Source organism: Pantherophis guttatus, chromosome 5 (assembly GCF_059756535.1).
Source record: "Pantherophis guttatus breed Tessera chromosome 5, ASM5975653v1, whole genome shotgun sequence".
NCBI classification, from domain to species: domain Eukaryota; kingdom Metazoa; phylum Chordata; class Lepidosauria; order Squamata; family Colubridae; genus Pantherophis; species Pantherophis guttatus.
Window position 1 is genome coordinate 104281882 of NC_142067.1, and position 13581 is coordinate 104295462.

A 13581-nucleotide genomic window follows, 5' to 3' on the forward strand; every position below is an offset into this window, starting at 1 on the left:
GGACTAGGGGGGCACAAAAAGTTCACCCAGGCAGATCTGCCTCTAGTTTTGTGACTTTGTATAATGTGATAATAGCCCACATATGAGAGCAGTATTAAAAATCTTAATATTTAAAAGGTAGTTAAAATTGCAATAAGGGTACAATATTTCATATGTTCCTGGTATCAACACAAACTATTTGGAAAATAAATACTTTTTAGGCTGCTATAATTATCTAAATCACAATCTTTTAACACTAACTGAAACTGTCAGTTGCAAGATACACTACCATAAACTAAGAACTATGAAATAACTGAATAATTAGCCTTACAAAGAAAAAAATCTAATACTAACAACTTCAGTTATTTCACTTTAACTATTCTGTAGATACTCTAAAAGTAATTTCGATCTTACATTTTAAATCTTAAGTATTGTAACTAAATAAGGCGATTGCATTCTAACTGGTACATAATTAGTGCATTACCACTTGTTTGATTTTCTTTATATATTTTGAGAATTTCTTTGTAACAGAATGTGCCTATCTTTAATTGCCTGAAATCACTGGTTTTTAAAAGTTATTTGTACATTTAAATCCATCTTGTCTCTGGCAGCTCACGGCTATATATAATAATTCTCTTGCAAAACCTACAGTAGATCTGTGAGATAATATAGCCAGCAAAATGAATGTAAATATTTATGTTTGGGAAGTTAGGACTGACTTTGATTAAGATGCATATTATCTATACGAGAGGGATTTCTGAATTGCTAAGATGTATTCTTTTATATTCTCAGTTAAAGAGAAAGCATCCCTATGATAATTGCTGAGAATGCAGAATTAATCAAAGAACTAATAGATTTTATATCTGTTTTAAACAAGCTCAGCTTTGGTAATCATGTTGTCATATTATGAAATTTATTGTAATTTTTAATATGTTAGTTATATGGTTTATTTAGTTATATGGTTTATTTAATATGTTAGTTATATGTTAGTTATATGGTCCATTATGCCATAAGATTTTAGACTTTAATCTCTATCTCAATTAAAGGTTATGCTCAAACAAGCATCTGCAAAAAACAGTAGCTGATGTATGAATTATTTGATCCATTGTCATCCAGCACTCATAAGGACATTCACTTCATTATTCTCCTACATTAGTCAACAAAAGTCAACAATTGTCATTAGTAGAAAGTCTGTGTTGTTTGTACCTTGATCGGTTCCTCATAAATGCATTCTCCTGATCTATAAGTGAAGATTTTTTTTTCTATTCATAAAGAATCTTCTGCATTTTTTCATCCTGAGCATTAGTATATAATGGAAAGAGCCTTTAGCTTCCCACATGAACTGGCCGAGAACTAATTCTTAGAACTAGTTCAGTATTTTTAATCAGACAAGAACTCTGATTTGGGTGGGGAGTTTCTTCTAGATGCTCTTCCATTACGGTGTGTCTCTCCATAGTGCTCTTGATAGTATCCCTTAAGGACTAATTCTTGTGCTTTTTTTAAAGCAAGACTAGGGAGGTGGGTGGATGGGAGAAGATAGGATTGATTTATGTCTGGCTAATGACATTCAGTGTCAGATGAGATGCCATTCTAGTATGTAGGAAAACCCTAGATCAGATTAGTATGTTATGGTTTATGATGATAATTTTAAAACTCCTATAGTAAGGGTAAAAGTATAATCAAGTTTTTGTAGCAGTGGACAAGGATTTTGAGTTAATATTAGAGGAAAAAACCACTCCTCAATCCCCAATTCCTATAAATAAATGCTCCAGGGACAGATTGCCTTCTTTGGGTATGCACATCTGTAACAAATCTGTCCTTTTAGTATCACATTAAGGTTCTCCACTGCCAATTGTTCAAACATGCTTTTTGCTGGTTTAATTTTTAGTAACTCTCCATATGGATTTTTAAAATCTTCTTTCCTTGTATCACTTCCAGTGTATCAACTCTTATATTGTATGCCAACCTGACAGTGCTGTTGAAAGAAGGATACTTTCTAAATTGATTGAAATAAACTTAGAAAGCTTCAGTACATGGTTATCCATTTGTGGGATCAGTTCAGCATGAGACATCAGGAGTGTCAAGTCATTTTAATGTAATCTTTGTTTGTGTCAGATATTGTGGTAGCTAGGCTCAGTAGGGTTTTTTTTTGTTCATGTCATTTTTCTCACTTCTTATCCTCTACCTGCCCTGTCAAGCTTGAAATTCTAATTTGGCAAAACTATCAAGTAAAAATTTGTGAAAAACCCATGAAGCAATCTTTTAAGCTTTCCCTACCTGTTTCATTGTGGTGTAAATTGATTCTCACTCTAACTTTAGACATGAACAGTAAAACAGGTTCCATTTTTGTTTATCTTGGGCTTTATTTCACCATGCCTGAAAGAATACTATTCACACTCTCCCAACAGATCAAACATTAAAATAATTATGAAAGCAGACCTGAGAACAAGTTTGGCCTATGAAATTAAGAATAAAACCATTGACAATTTTTCCTGTTTATAACAGGGACTGTGTTAATATTAATTCTCCTTAGAAGCACATAATAGATTTTCTTTAAAGATTGATTTTTCACTAAAAGTTAATTGTCTCACTTAAAATGCAGATAATTTGTGCCATATCTTTTAAAATGTTAGTAAAAAACATGTAGTATTGAGAGATTTGATTGTTTAGCTTCATTAGATATGGCAGCATTGTTTTAAATAATTTTATGGTCAGGGAGGCGTTTCAGAATTGATGTGTAAAAAGGCTTCAATAATTTTCTGTTGTTATCCCCTCTGATTTTCTTTTACGATGGTTCTAGCTACTACTATGGACAAATTATTGTTCCCATGCGCATGATAAAGAACGCTTGGTAAAGCCATAAATTAAGATGTAAAATGATATCCATATCATAGGATATATCTTGCACAAGAGATTGTAGATAATTTTGTATGTATGTTGCGGATGAGAAAGATGGCAGCTAAGTAAACTGTAACAGACAAGTAGTTTTTTATTGTCAGCATTATTCACAAACAATATCCGTATTATAGTACAAATAGCAAATGTTAGGTTGAAATTTGTGCCAGTTAGCATCTTAATGCCAAATAGAATGACATGCATAAAATTAGCTGACAAAATAACAGCTGCTTTTTAAAAATTTTCTAATCTCTCCCCTTTATCATAAGGGTTTGTATCTTCCTCATTTACATGGATTAATTCTGTTTCTCAGTTGTTTTTTATTGATCCACATATTTCTCATAAAGTTTGTAAAATGGAATTGTTTCACATTAATTATAGATATTATTCCTATTATTTGAATAACTATTATTAGAATTAGTTTTTCCTTCTTGATTATGTTTTTAATCTATATTATGCTGGATCCTCCATCTGGATAGGGAATTTTCCCCTGTTCAGTCTTTAAATTCCACATAGTATTTGGAAATGGCTGCAATGTCGATATAACACTTGAATAGATTCTTAAATGATACCATATTTTTGGATACCAAGGTTGCTCTGGGCTAAATAATAATATTGGGTTACATTCTTGGAAATCAGCAACATTTATATATTCCTGGATATTTATTTTAGTTTTCTCTGTATAACCTTGATTTCACCTTTTGTAAGTTTTTCAGTGTGCTGTATATAAACATGTTTTATAACCCTATATTGTGTTATATTATTTTAAAACCTTTGGATTTGATCTAAGAGCCTCCATGCACTTGGTATAATACAGTGAGGGGTAACCTTTAGGCACTGAATGCTGAAACTGGAGCACGCACCGGAACCCAGAAGAGAGCAGCTGGCCAGTGCTCATGCACGTGACGGAACCTGGAAAAGTAGATGGCAACGCCGTGTGGGCCCACAGAGAGGGCTCTGTGTGCCACAGGTTCGCCATCACGGCTTTGTTGTAGCATTGTTTGCTACAACAATGCTACAACAAACATTGTTTGTAACAATGCTTTGTAGCATTGTTGTATATGATTTACTGGGCTAAGAATCCTGTGTTGATTTCCCTGTAAAATATATTTTTATGGTGGATGGCAGAGTTGTGTAACAACCTAATATTTAAATTTACTGAATATATCTACCATAAAATTAGACAGCATCATAAACTGCAGCTTTAGGTAGGCTTGCACTATAATGCACTAGGCTAATAAAATATAGTTATTGTGAACACAAACATGCTGTGCTCAAGCAATTTGTCGGGTAGATTATAGGATTATATGATGTTTATACACTATGCTAAGGCAATAGCTGGGTTTCCATGCTAAACCATTTTATCTTGTTCTAGGATGCTATGTAAATCCAGTGGCATTTCATCTATCAGAATGGTATATACAGAGTATCTTCCTTCAAGGTTTCTGAATAGAAAATCTTCATTTAGTGATTGTAATTGGCAACTTGATAGTTAAGTAAAGCAGTTGCTAAATGAAAATCTGATTGTGCTTATGATTTTACTTCAATTTTTCTTTGCTTCTTGCTACTTTCTTTAAGTGAACAGGTGAACTCTTTGAGGACATCTTGGTATGGGGTGAATATACCTGCTGTGAAGGTCATAAATGTGAGGACTGGTTGCTAAGTTGTTTTTTAGCATCATCATAACTTTGAATACTAGCTAAACAAGGCAGTCGCTAAGTGAGCACTATCTCCATAAATATTGTATTTCTGAGGGAGAGAGGGTCTCTGTGTTTATAGAGTGTAGACCCTGTATGTTTTTTTCAGGTTTCAGTAGTGCTCTCAGTTGTCAGTATAACCAACAGCATTTAACAATCACTCAGTACTTCTAGGTTTTAAAATCTCCACTCCTTATTTACTATAAGTTATGACAAGATACAAAATAAATACAAGTTATTTTATATGCTAGTTGTTTCAGATCATTCCAGGAAATTCCTTTCTGTCCGAAAGACCAAAGCAAGGTTTGGAAAGTTGGCAAAGTATATTTGTTTCCTCTACAAAACACTTTTTAGAAATACGCTGAACTGTGAGAGAAGAACGTATCTAAAAAAAGTATTGGTAGAGCAGAGAATACTCTGGTTGCTTTCAGTTTTAGGGTGCTGAATTAGTGCCTGTTCTCCCAACCATATAGTCATACAAAGAGGATCTCTGGATTGAGTTGGACCTGGAATCAATAGTATAACACAAATGTAAAATAATCATGGTGATGCCAGTGTGTGTGTATGTGTGTGTGTGTGTGTTCTTTTGTTGATTCTGAGAATAATGAGAAACTATTAGTTCCTTGACGGCAGCCTGTGTAGTTAGTTTTATTTAGATTAATCCCAGATAAAAGCAACTCAGCACTCATTTCTTTGCCAGAGCAGATAGAATGAAGCCCTTTAAGGATCATGAGCAGTTCATTAGTTTATTTATTTTTTCCCTGACTGAAGCTATTATTGGGTTCTCTTAAATAGAAAATGAATGAGAAGGGAATGAGATTCTGGTTGAGAATGCAGAACGAATATATGGAACCATAATTTGGTAAATTGAGACTGGGTCAGGTATACTACTTAATGAATCATATAGGCTTGGAATGTAAATGGGGCTGTCCCTTATTAAGGGAAGTTGGAAAATACCCTGGAACAGGACAATGGTGAACTACTTTCATGTTGCTGACAATGAAATTACGTGGACATGTAGAGTTCCAAGAAACCAATTCAAAGGAGACATAGTCCAGCTAGATAGCAACACATAGCCAATCTTGACTAATCCAGAAAGCTAGAACAGGTTAGTATTTGGAAGGAAGACATCCAGGACTGTGGGATTGACAGTTTGAACAAGAATTCTTGAAGAAGACACTGGTCAATCATCTCTGTATCACCTTTAAAAGATTGCATGGATTTCTCCTTGTAAATCACAAGGAGTCATGCTGTGAAGATGATTTGATTTTATTCTAGGACCAAGAAAATAAAGGTTTAGATTCTCACTTAGCTATTCTCTGGGTAGCTTCTACTACTCAGCATGCTCAAACATTCTCTGGTGAGAATAATAGGGGAGGCGTAGTATAGCACACATTGCTTTCAGCTCTTAGAAAGAAAAATGAGATGTAATTGACATGAAATAAATCACGCTTCTTTCCTTGTTTCTTACTTCCTTTCTCACGCCACCTCATGAAAAAGAAGCAGTGATGTTCTGTTTATGGACAGATAATTTCTTCCCTCTAGCTTTACAAGATGCTTGACAATAAGAATTACTTCTGGACCATGCCATGATAATAAAAAAATTGGCAATAATTATTAACATAATTAAACAAAAGTTCCATGTTTGATTATCTGCTGCTGATAGGAAACAGCTTCTGGCTACTGTTTAATGGAGGCAAAATGTGGAACTAGGTTGGTCAGCCAAATATAACCTGCAATGTAATTCATGAAGTTGTGACAATTTGTGTAATATATGATCAAACACTGAATTATCCAACATGGGAACTTTGGAATCCTATCCTACCAAGGTTATGCGAATTCTGAATGTGTATGTGTGTGCCTTCAAGTCAGTGTCAATTTCTGGTGATTGCCTAGACAGGTTCCTGCAGTTTTCTTGGCATAATTTTCAGAAGTGGTTCCCTTCAGAAGTGACTTATTTAGGGCCACCCAGCAAGCTTTGTGCCTAAGGCAGGATTAGAACGCATGGTCTTCCATTTTCTGGTTCCCTGTCTTTGCCATTATACCAAACTGTCTGGCTATCTTGTAACAAAGAAAATACTGTATATAACACATAAAACTGTATTGTAGCTCTTAATGTGTCCTGTTTATGGAGCTATTAAAATTCAGTACCAGTTTCGACAGAGCTTTATGCCCATGGATGCCTTCTCTGCTTCAAAGTGTGTCCTTTTTGTCCCTTTCCTCTGAAGAAACTTGAAATAATTTTTGATGTATACTTTGTGAGTTTTACAGCTGCGTTAGAGATTTCCTTTTTTTCCTCTGCCCTATAAATATGTGAATAAAATAACTTCTGTTCTGATGTTAGATATTTCTGTCTTTCTCAAGGCTTCCTTTCTGAACTGCCACTGAGTCCAGCTGGGAATTGGAGAAAGATTTTCTTTCAAAAATAAGATGGTGACATTTGAAAGATAGTTCAGGCTATTCAGTTAAAGTCTTTTTGTTTATTGTTTACATTAAGCTTTACTTTTACAAGTCTATAGAGAACTTGATGTTTGGTATCTCTATTGCTCATATAAATGCCTTGTTAAGATTTAGCTTTAATAGATCCCATCTGGTGGGGTTTTTTTTAAATTTAATTTTTACTCTCTATATTAAAAAAAAGACACAGGCTTCTCTTCCAGTGTTTACTTTTGGGATATACTTCTCTATAAAAAAATCCTGGTAGACTGGGCAGTTTTTCAGTTTTGGTTTGAGTGTCTCTTTTTGCTCAAACTAGAATCCATTGTAGACTGTTCCATTTTATAACATCAATAAAAAAAGGCCTAGGAAAGCCATTAAAGTCAGCATTGTCTTCTTCCTTGAGGACAATCAGTAATTGAAAAATGTAAAAAAAAAAATCTCTCAGTACCTGGTCATTCTTCCCCTAGAATATGAAGGATAGATTTAATAAGTATAGGTGTTGTGTCAGGTGCAAATAACCAGGAGCTTTTATTGAGTTCAAACCACAGAAGAGTTTATTATTGCTACCTCTAATGAAAGAATCTTGTGAACTAATGGTCAAAGCTAAATTGGTGCTAGATAAGAGTCTACAGAATTCATGGGAGGTTGCACTTGGGTCTTTTGTGGCAACGCAATGACTCTAAGCATATGACACATTTAAGTCCACCTTCTCTTCTCCTACATGTGCTTGAACCTCCCCCCCCCGATGATTCGTTCTGACATATGGTAATAAGGCTACCATCTTATTTAATCTTATTAATGAGTCTTTGATAAAACTTTAGAGTGCTTATGGCAACATGTTGTTCTTTTCACGTAGTAATTTTTTCACGGTGTAAACACGGGAAAAAATCCTTTCATTAATCTGAAATTGTTTTCCTTCACTGTACGCACATACATTGTCCACAAACAGTATTACAGGAAGGACGCCCCATGAGATGGTGATGCAGGAGGCTGTACATATATAAGCACCATCTGATATTTTAAATTTTATATCATAAACATTGGGTAAGTAAAAAAAAAAATTGTAGCATTCAGTATCAGCTGTGGTTTGACTGCAAAAAGCTTAGCAATTGTAGAAGTGTGATGTTCTGATAAACGAACAATGTAAACTAAAGATAGAACCCTAAGCCTCTTATCTCCCAAAACTCACTTAACTCCCCTAATGGCAGCCTGTTAGTAAAGCTGAGAGCACTTACTGCAGGAGGATAGAAGAATGATTGATAACAAGAAGAGCTGTTGTTGTTATTTAAATACTCAAAATGGCCCTCACAAGAAGTGGCTATCCTCAGCTCAGAATAGGACATCACATATTTTTTTCTGTCCATCAAACTACCTCTTGTTTTAAAGGCCCATTGCCCCAAATGAGGCCCTACAGAGTGAAGTCATTCCACAACTGGTCATTAGGGCACTATTGTATGTTTACGAAAGAGCTAGAGGAAACCTAGCCAAGGAATTTGCCCTCATGGATCAACAATCTTATATATTGACAACAAATGACACTTTCATAGAGAGGAACTGGACTATGCTGTGAAGTAAAGAGACTGAGAATAAAATTGACCCTCCAACTAGAAGATTAACCATTGAAAATTCTAATGAATCGTTAATATTAGGTTTATTAATCTTAACAGATATACAGTATTTAGCAAACAACAATCAAAGCTAAATAGCCTAGCATCCACTTGGGCACAGGGCATCTCCATGATGGAATTCTTTTTAGCAGAATGTAAATACTGACTGCAAACATTAATGGAATTGACTCTTAAAACAATATATGGAAAGAAACGAAACCAAAAGACCACAGAACCAGAACTGGAATATCCACAATTACAGTAGGCTATATTCCTAATTTTGAAGGAGAGGTGGTAGAAATAATAACCGGGAAACAAAAAATAAAAACATCCAAAGGAAGTATTAACCCAGGATAGAAGACTAATGAAAAAGGAAATCAACTCAACAAAAGTAAAAACATTAAAAACATGGAATCTCGTAGATCAACAAAGAAATTCAACCTAAACAAGCTACTGCATATCATGGAAACTGAATGCAAAAAGGGAAAATACAGGTAGTCCTCCATTTACTACCACAATTGAGCCCAAAATTTCTGTTGATATCGATATCAACGATACCTCCCGCCTACTGGACATCTGGAAACTAGCCCTAGTCAACAGAAGAGTCCCAGCCACGAAGATTAACACCTGACCCAAGATAACACATGACACCATCACCAATCATCCTCACCAGATTCAAGCCCAAACCCATCCCATAAACGAAGTACAACCACCATCCAGAAGCCAGACCATGGTGGCATCACCAGCTGCTGCACCCCCCTCTGATCCCCACACAAAGCAAACTGACACATGCCATGAACTCATGGCAAGACCTCAAACTTGGAGCCAAACCAAAGCCTGGGATGTGGCATCACAGCCATCTGCTCAGGACATTACATCAAAAAACTCAGGATATCATAACACTAGAACTCAGGATGTTAACACACAGCCCATTACCCAGGTCGTTAAAACACAAAAGACTAATGGGCACACATCAAGGACCTCACCCGTACAGGATGTTACGAAACAGCTGACTAATATACAAACATCAACTCATCAAGATGTAACAACACAGGCAACCAATCCACTCACAGCAACAAAGCCAGCACCCCACACCTCCCCACCAGTATTTATAGAGAGACGGCAGCTCCAATCACGCTTTCCTCCCACAAGCACGAAGCCGAAGACACCAGCCTGAAGATGACGAGTGGGACCTTGTCGAAACATCACCAAGATTCTCTCAATCTTACATGGGAAAAGACCCAAATACACTAAAACTTGCATACCTCTACCCGTGAAAATCTACGAAAACTGCTTGCCACTGTTGTTAAGTGAATCACTGCAGTTGTTAAGTTAGTAACATAGTTGTTAAGTGCATCTGGCTTCCTCATTGACTTCGCTTGTCAGAAGATCGCAAAAGGGGGTCATATAACCTGAGGACACAGCAACGATCATAAATATGAACCAAGTGCCAAGCATCTGAATTTTGATCACATGACAATGGGGATGCTGCAGTGGTCATAAGTGTGAAAAACAGTCATAAGAAGTTTTTACAGTGCCCTTGTAACTTTGAACAGTCACTAAATGAATCGTCGAAGATTACCTGTACAGGGGAATAGAGAGAAGCAGATATCACAAAACAAATTCAAAACAAAGAGTAGTAAAGGCAAACAAGTAAGCTCTATCCAACTAGGAGACAATAAATGCATAGAATTTCATGTACTTAATACACAATTCCACTGAAGCTTCCTCTTTAAAAACTAATTAATATTGTGATTGAACAAAATACTTGACATTTACAATTGATCTTTGTCAAACTGACCTGTCATAGTAACAGCTCCAGACATGTAACGTGGAATGAATTTAAATTAAGAAATGGAAGATGGGATCTACTTGCATAAAACAGGGGGCTACTTGCATAATAGGATAAAACCAAAACTAACAGTATATATGGCTTTCTGAGGGTAGGGTTCTACTCTGGATATTATTATGCAAAATAATTACACTATGATAGATAAGTTTATTTCTATTCAGTATTTTTTTTTAAAAAAATCACAATTTATAATTTATAATCCATTTAATTTATATGGCTGCCCAACTCACTCTCCATGATTCCTGGTGGTTTACAAAGATAAAACCCCAATAAGCAATAACACCCACCCCTAGGGCAACAAAAATCAGATGAGCCACTCGATGGGCTCCATATGCATCTGAGGTCCCCAGGCCAGTGGTGGGTTTCAATTTTTTTTACTACCTGTTCTGTGGGTGTGGCTTGGTGGGCATGGCTTGGTGTGCGTGGCAGGGGAAGGATACTATAAAATCTTCATTCCCACCCCACTCCAGGGGAAGGATACTGTAAAATCTCCAGTCCTTCCCCAATCCAGGGGAAGGTTACTGCAAAATCACCATTTCCTCCTGATCAGCTGGGACTTGGGAGGCAGAGAATAGTTGGGGGTGGGGCCAGTCAGAATTTTTATTACCGGTTCTTTGAACTACTCAAAATTTCCATTACCAGTTCTCCAGAACTGGTCAGAACGTGCTGAAACCACCAAAGGCAAACCACCTTTGCCCCAGGCCCATTGGCAGAATTGGGGCCTTGTGAAATAGTGTCAAAGTGGGGGCCAATCTTAACTCTGCAGGAATGATGTTCAGCAGAGAGGGAGCCATCATGGAGAAGGTTCTTCTTTTTGATCCCACCAGATGCACCTCCTTATGAGAGGCAAGCCATGACATTTCCTGCCTCCCTGCTTTGGTGTGTCTGGTAGATATGACTGAAAAAATAAACTGTTCCCAAACAGATTATAGGGCTTTGAAGGTGACAACCAACATGTTGTATTGGACCTGGAAGCAGCTCCCTCAGGAGAGAGGGTGCATGTGCAAATCTAGATTTGCACAAAACCATGTGGGCCACTGCATTTTGAACCACTTTCCGGATACTGTTCAAGGACAGACCCTTGTAGAGTACATTGCAATAGTCAAGATGAGAGGTGACTAGGGTGTGGGTAATTGTGAGCATGAGTCCAGAAAAAGGCATAACTGATGCACAACCCACAATTGCACAAAGGCCTCCTGGCCATGGCTGCCACCTTCTCCTTTTTTTTTTTTTTTATTTGATTTATATGCCGCCCTTCTCCGAAGACTCAGGGCGGCTTACAATGTGCTCAGCCTTAAGGAGGAGTCCAGGAGAACCTCTAAATTACACACTAGGTCTTTCTGCAACAGTGCCAATAGTGCCAACCCGTCCAAGACCAAAGATAGCAATACTCCAAGGACCAAACAGCCCCAAGCCCAGAGCCATTCCATCTTGCCAGGTTCAGTTTCACTCATCCACCTGTTAATAGTCTAACAGCATCCATGCACTGAAAGAGGGAGGTCATGGCATTGCTTAAATCACCATGGACTGAGTCGTATACCTATGTATCATCAGCATATTGACGATATCTCACCTTGCAGTGGCAGATATAGTCCATCTGTTCTTGGATACAGATAACCAGTCTCTGTGGGTTCTTTGGTCGTTAAATTGATTGAGACTGGTTGAAGTAAAGAGCATTCAATTAGATTGATTGGGGCTGTTTTAAGTAAAGAGCATTTGGTATGCTGATGAAAGAAGGTCCAATCTTTATCGTTCATTCTTTTCAGAGGAATTTTCCCTCAAAACTTCTCTGACTATTCATTTCCCTTTCTAGTTTTATGGCAACACCATGTTTGGTGGCTTGAGAATTAAATTTGAAGAAGAAAATATTGCATGCCAAAATTCCCTGTATTTCAGCTGCAGCTGTGGAAGCTTATGAAGCCAAGTCTCTGAGGACTGGAGGCAGCCAATTGGCGGCACAAGAGGAGATGCTTACTTTCCCCCTTGACCTGAAAGGAGGGAGGGTAATAAGCCAAGTGAACTGTTCTTCTCCTGAGAAAACGAGAAAAGGAACAGACTCCTTCTGCATTCCAAAGAGCTTGAAATAATCCCTGAAGTCAAAGGAACAAAAACAGGGCTCCATAGAAATGTTGTCCGTATTCTCTTTTCAGATTTTTGCAGTTCAACTGGCTGTTGTGTATGGCCTTCCTTTGTATAATTGATGTTAATACAAGACTTGAGATTTTATCCATCTTTGCAAACTTTCAGTTGTTATCTAGACAAGAGGAAATGATGAATGGGAAGATAAAAAGGATGGATGGATTTGCCATAGGAGTATACAGGCATGGGCAAAAGGCCTCATATTGAAAAGATGTGCATTTGAGTCTTGTGTGAGTAGCTTGAACTATTATTTTGTTGTCTGTGCAGGCTTGTGACATTTCCCAGGCAATCTTTTTTTTCCCTTTTGGTGTCATTTGAAGATTATTGCATGAAAATACAGGTGTTCATTTACATCTTTTCTGCCCTAAACAAACAAGTAATTTTTAAACTATTAATATTGACTTGAATACTGATGACTAAGAACTGTCAACATTATTTTCCACTGTTGAAAGAAAAACTGTATTTTTTATTTACACAGTTATTTTATGAGTATACTATACAATTAAACAAGCAAATTGTGAATGTACCTTGTTAAGGATTGCTGGGCAAAGTTCAGTTAGAATTGCTAACAAAAGAAAGAGCATTTTTTAAAACATGAAAGAAGCCACTAGCAGTCTGTAATATTGTAAAAATACTGGATCTTTGTGGACTTACATACAGATTTACCAAACAGTATGTTTGTCAATTTAATACCAATCAGTTTAAGGAAGTAGATTCTTGCTATGCCAGTTCTGTTCAAACTCTAATGAGCAAATTTTTCAACTGCTTTGAAATTTGAACTGCCTGAGACTATTTGGATTGAAAGGACAGTGAAAGGTGACACTTTCTTCCATACTAGCTTAAGTTCTATTGATTTCATTGATATGTCTGTGGACATAAGGCACAGAATTTGCAGACTTATTATTAGTCTGAAAATAGATGGGGGAGAAAAAGCATTTATAATACTCCCTGATATGATTTTAATGTCAGTCAT

At 36.6% G+C, this 13581-nt stretch overlaps 1 protein-coding gene across 6 annotated transcripts in view; it reads left to right on the forward strand.

Moving 5' to 3' along the window:
* Positions 1-13581, forward strand: part of FARP1 (FERM, ARH/RhoGEF and pleckstrin domain protein 1) — a 155153-nt gene that overhangs the window by 18783 nt on the left and 122789 nt on the right. The window lies entirely within an intron of this gene.